We start from the raw sequence: 5,484 nt of genomic DNA, 5'->3' as shown, positions 1-5,484 counted from the left end.
TTCCTCCCCGCGCGGCGGCCGCCCGCGCTTCCTGCCGCCCTGGCGCTCCGGCCCTGCAAAGTTCTGCTCAACTTCGCCGCCAGCCGCCTCAGGTTCCCGGGAGCGGCGGTCCGGGTCCCGCCCGGATCCTCGCCCTGATCCCCCAGGCGGGCGGCGCCGCCGCGCCCCTGCGTCCCGACTGCCGCCGCCGCCGCCGCCGCTTCGTCCCGGGCGGGCAGCCTTGAGCCCGGGTCCCCAGCCCCGGAGTCGGCTCCGTGCGGATCGGGGCTCCGCCGCCGCCGCCCAGGCCGTGTAAGCAGGTGAGGCGGCCGGGCGGGACCTGGAGCATGGCGACGCCGATGCGCCTGGCGCCTGGAGAGCCCTCGGGGTGCGGGGACCCTGCCGCGCGTGGGTTTCGGGTGGGAACCGCGCGCCCTGGGGCGCACCGCGGGCTGCTGGAGGTGCGCGCTGTCTGGGGCGCCTCCTCTTCCCCGGCTCCTCCTGCGTCTTGGGTGCTGAGAGGGCCCGGGTAGGGCAGTCGAGACGCTCAGACCGCGGGGACAGGAGGGTGCAGGGCTGACGACGCTACTGTCGTTTATGCCGGCGGGGCGGCAGCTCCCACCGTGGGCGCAGGATTTGGGGTGAGAGGCGTCGTCATACCCTCCCACTAGGCCCTGGCCTTGCCTGTGGTGTCCAGGGTGCCTTGACTTCCCCTTGGGTGGTCCGGGGAGTTGTGTGTGTGGGGGGGAGGGGGCGACACGTGTTGGCATTTGAGACCAGATCTCCACCTCAAACTTTCAGACTATTGCGTACAAACGGCCCCTTCCCACGTGACCCCCGTCTAGGTTTGGAATACTTGTGAGTGGGATTTCTTCCCTTTGGGAGAGAATGCCGGGGTAGCGCTGTCCCCACCTCCCCTGGCCTCACGAGTCCTTAGGTTCCTGTCACCCCCCACGCTCCCCCCTTCGCACCTACAATTTAAGAAGATTGCAGGGTTTTGGCTTCGGTCTGTCCAGGCTGCTGCTGGCGCGCGGTGGAGGTAGGAGTCCTTAGACTCGGCTGTGCTTTCATACCGTTTTGTTCACTTCTGATTAGTTCATTCATTCATTCAACAAACTTGAGTATTGTGCTTCCATTCTGCTAGAACAACGTCTTGGTGTACAAGGCTGTGGCAGCTTGTGGCAGCCCAGCTGGGAGGTTGGTCCGGAGGGACCGTGTGCTGGGGGACAGCCTACTCAAGCCTGGGGAAAGCTTGACCTGTTCCCACCCGGGACTGCCCTGCAGGTAGAGGAACTGGCAAAAAGCGAGCACAGTTATTCCTAGCTAAGCAGAGATTGAACTGGAAGCTGACACCCACATAGGGGAACCAGGGTCACCTTCCAGAAGAGCAAAATTCTCTTTGGACACACCTCTGTGTCACCAGCGGCCGCTGAGCGACTGTCCACACTTTAATTGGCATTAATTGATCCCTACCTGGTTTCATTAAATTGGCACAGATTCCTCTTCAGAGAGCCGTGTGACTGCAGCCTGCGACCACAGTGCCTTGGCCCCTGGCGTTAGAAACTATTTTGTCATTTGGTGATGGGATGTACAATCCAGGGGTAGAAGTGACAGCTCCCACGAGCAGAATGGGGTGATGTCCTTTTGCCTCGTAGGGATGGGTAGACTTGATGTGTGGAATTGGGTCACGTCTGGAACTGTGTCTGGTAAGCTCTGCTTTCCAAAAGCACCAGTGCCCTAGCAGCCCACTCAGACTCCCGCTTCTTTCTCTGAAACTTTTAGAGAACTGAAGTCATCTTGCAGAGCTTGCAGCCAATGGCCTGGGATTGGGCGCATGGTGCCTGCAGAAGTTCTCGTAGGGCAGCAGTGTTTTATACATGGGCTGCCTTTGTCAGGGGCCACTCCATGGGCTCAAGTGGCGCTGTAGTATTAGCCCTAGTGGCTGAGTCTTGCCGGAGGTGGCAGGCGTCCAGCTTCTTATGACCTCAGGCCAGTGGATAGGTGGAAGAGAACACTGGTTTCCTACAACTTGGGGTGTTTACCCAAGCCCCTCAGAGAGCACCTTCGTGAAGCAAGAGGCCCCTTACAGAACTCTGAAGAGGGGCGGAGGAGGGGACCCCTTTCCTTTCCACCCCAAGTTTTGCTCCTGGTCCCATTACTGGCCTACAAATGTCATCATCACTTACTCTTTAGTTATTTGAGTTGGGGCAGTGTTTGAATGTTGCCCCAGCAGCTGTAAGAGAAAGAACAGGAGACTTTCTTTCTTTCTTTTTTTTTTTTTTATTTCTTCTTTTTTTGAGACAGGTCTTGCTATGTAGTTCAGGCTGGTCTTGGACTCACTCTGTAGCCCATGCTGGGCTCCAGCTTGCAGCAGTACTCCTGCCCCAGCCTCTCGGAGTGCTGGCTTTGCAGGCATGTGCCGCCTCACTCAGCTATCAGGAGGCTTTAGTACAGGGGAACTAAACAGAATTCAGAAGAAAGGCAAAATTTTTACGATCCATCTTGCCTTGAACGGATGAGCCAAGAGTTAAGAATTATGAGTATTTTTTCGGTGCCTTTCTTATTAATGGTTTAGGTTTGCTCCAGAATCAGATAATCAACCCTCTGATTGCTCATTTTAGCTCCCCTGGGCTCCCTGTTTTTGTTCTTTTTAAGCAAGAATTGGATCAGATTCTTGCATTTGAACTTCATTACTTAGTTACCAAATCCGAATGTTTTTCAAATTCGTTCTGAGCAGCAGAGAACAGTGCTGTGCACCTTGTTAGCGATAAAGCAGGGGACAGAGATAAGATGGAATACTTAATTAGCCAATTAAGGAAGTGGGTGGGACAAAGAGGAGAGCTGGAGTAGGGAGAATGTTAATGTTTAAAGTAAGCTTTCTGATCTCCCCTCATGGATTTAGATTGATCAGATTTACCCCCTGTTTGCCAGCTGAGTGGAGAGGGCTGTGAATTCGAGGCAGGTCTGACTTTTCCTGCTGGGGTGTGCTCCGGGGGCGCAAGGTGATTCTCCAGTATGGGTTTGAGTATGGGCTCGGCCACCTCTTAGCTGTGTGGCTCTGGGCAGACCTAACAGCCGGTCTGAGTTTCAGTCTCTCTATCCTGATCTGCTGGGATATTTATGGAGAATTCAGTGTAATGCTGTAGAACAGAGCCTCAGACAGCCGGGTCAATGCTGGCTATTTATATGTTCAGGGAGTTGTATGTGGCCATGAATGTATTCTTTGTTTGTTATTCAGCAGTCTGAATTCACATGTGTGCCAACATACACATAAAGCTTTGTCTTTGCCTTTTTTAAAAGTCTATTGGCTCAAAGCAAACGTGTTGGCTGGTAGCTTCAACGTGGCCCGCCCCTCACAGCGGACTCCGTGGAGAGCTACCGCACGGGGAAGGGGATAGTTCGGGGAGGGGCAGGTCTTACGGAAACAGAGCAGAGAAAGAGTCTTTTGCTCGTCTGCTCCTTACTGTAACAAGGGTCCAGTGTATTATGCAAGGCTCTTTGCATTTCTAATGTTGAAATCCAGTTAATTAAAGAAGCTTAGGATAACCGCCTGCCTTTAGCACGGGGGCAGAGGCCAGCGGATCTTCACAAAGGAGTTTCTTCCCAGACTTGATTTCCCTCTTTGAAGCCCGAGTGGAGTCACTACAACACCTCCAGTGCCGTAGCCAGCCACAGGTCGCTTGAATTTTAATATTTCCTTTCATCCAGAGGAGTCTGAGGTATTTGAAAAATATTAGCTCATTGATCTGCCTATCAGCTCCACTCTGGAGGGAGTTAGAAGAAAAGAATGAGTCCCAGGGAGGCTGCCGGGCAGGGGTGTCACGCGTGTTGGGAGCAGACTGCAGGTTGGCGGCAAATGTTGGTTCAGTGTCTCACACAGAATTGCAGGCAGGCCAGGAGGTCTTAGCAGGGTGCCCCGCTGCTTTGAGAGGTTCGGGTCAGAAAGCCAACAAAACTTCAAGTCTTGCCAGGAGCTGTGCACTGGGGAAGAAAGCTATTTTGCCCGGACCAGGGAAGCCGTTGCCGTATATTGCATGCACAAGGATTATGAAAACAAATAATCCTGGAATTATTTATAATTCTGAATTAAAGGATATGACGCAGTGCTTGTGGATGAAGGATTTGGAGTAGCTGAAGATGAAGGATTATAGTGATTAAGGAGATTTTTTGTGAGATAGGAGTGGCTGGGTCTGAGTTAGATTGTAAATGGCATATCAACATTGTTTGCAGTTCCTTTCTTTTTTCTCCCCCCTTTCCTGTTGGGTCTGTGTTTCTTGACTTTTCCTCTTCCATCAAACCTTTGTTTGATTTTGCTTCGTGGTCTTTACTGTTAGAAGAAACATTCCATAGCCATTCGTAGGTCAGTCTTCTGTGTAAATCTGATATGAGGATGATTTAGCTTAGTTCCTTACGGGGCTAAATTAGGCCGAGGTCAATGAGCTTGACCTGCAGGACTCATGCATATCTGAGCTCCTGTAACCCTAGCTCGCCACCGCATCAGTGCTTGATGCTGGTCACCAGGGAGGAGGCTAGGGGCGGGCCCTGCTTGGGTGTGGCCTTCTTTTGCTGGTGTAGTGGCTTCCTCACCTTTGGGATGTCGGAGACTCAGTGCCGAACGTATTCGTAAGTCAGGAAGACTTGGGTTGGGCCTGGGCTGGGTTTTCTTTGCCTTACCTGTTTATGTGAAATATTCATTTTTACACATATTAAGTTTCCTTGTGTCTTCGGGAATCCATCTCTGGGCTTATTTTGGTTAGTCGGATGTTTTCCACACTCTGGTCCTCTCAAGGAAATGGAGTTTTAGGTAAAATCTCTTACCTAGAGCACCCGAGAGGGGTTTTTTTTTGGTGGTTGTTTTTTGAAATAGGTCTCCCTGCGTAGTTCAGGCTGGCCTTCAACTATCCTCCTGCCTCTGCCTCTGCCTCTGCCTCTGCCTCTGCCTCTGCCTCTGCCTCTGCCTCTGCCTCTGCCTCTGCCTCTGCCTCTGCCTCTGTCTGTCTCTGCCTCTCAGTGCTGGGATGACAGGCATGTGCCACCACACCTGGCTGGAGACTTTGTTTGAACAGATTGCTCTTGGCATGCCCACTCGCCCTGCTCCTGTCCATTTGGATTCGCTAGCTCTGGGGTGGGCCCAGGAGTTCTCATTTCCAAGGATCTGCATGCGAGGTGCCACTCCTGGTCCACCCACTGTGTTCCTCATCTGACTTTTACACCATATTTTTTGAGTGGTTTTGTCCCGACAGTTGGAAAGGCCACCACGCCCTAGCCAGGCCCATACAGAACATGGGTATGATGTTTCTGAGGTAGGGAATCTGCTTGGCTTTCGCTTCCAAACCCGACCTCCCCACTTGTGACCCAACCATGTGGCTGATGCAGCTCTATCATCCGTCCTGGGATCCGCTTTCTGTGCCTGGTCTGACCTTCCGAATTGAGTGCTCCAGTTTCTCGCTGGAAAGTGCATTGCCTCTTCTCCTCCTCCTCCTCCTCCTCCTCCTCCTCCTCCTC

General features: G+C 53.0%; 1 protein-coding gene across 1 annotated transcript in view; it reads left to right on the top strand.

Annotated features, from left to right (window-relative positions):
- The first annotated feature begins 6 nt into the window (after window positions 1-6).
- Window positions 7-5,484, top strand: part of Ptpn14 (protein tyrosine phosphatase, non-receptor type 14) — a 171,736-nt gene continuing 166,258 nt past the window's right edge. The window contains exon 1 of the mRNA XM_004626869.2: window positions 7-299. The gene's annotated coding sequence lies outside the window, so the exon portion shown is untranslated. The remainder of the gene's footprint in view (window positions 300-5,484) is intronic.

The sequence above is a fragment of the Octodon degus genome, unplaced genomic scaffold, assembly GCF_000260255.1.
Source record: "Octodon degus isolate 3935 unplaced genomic scaffold, OctDeg1.0 scaffold00017, whole genome shotgun sequence".
NCBI classification, from domain to species: Eukaryota; Metazoa; Chordata; class Mammalia; order Rodentia; family Octodontidae; genus Octodon; species Octodon degus.
Note: the sequence above shows the minus strand (reverse complement) of the source record. Positions and strands in the feature narration are given on the sequence as shown.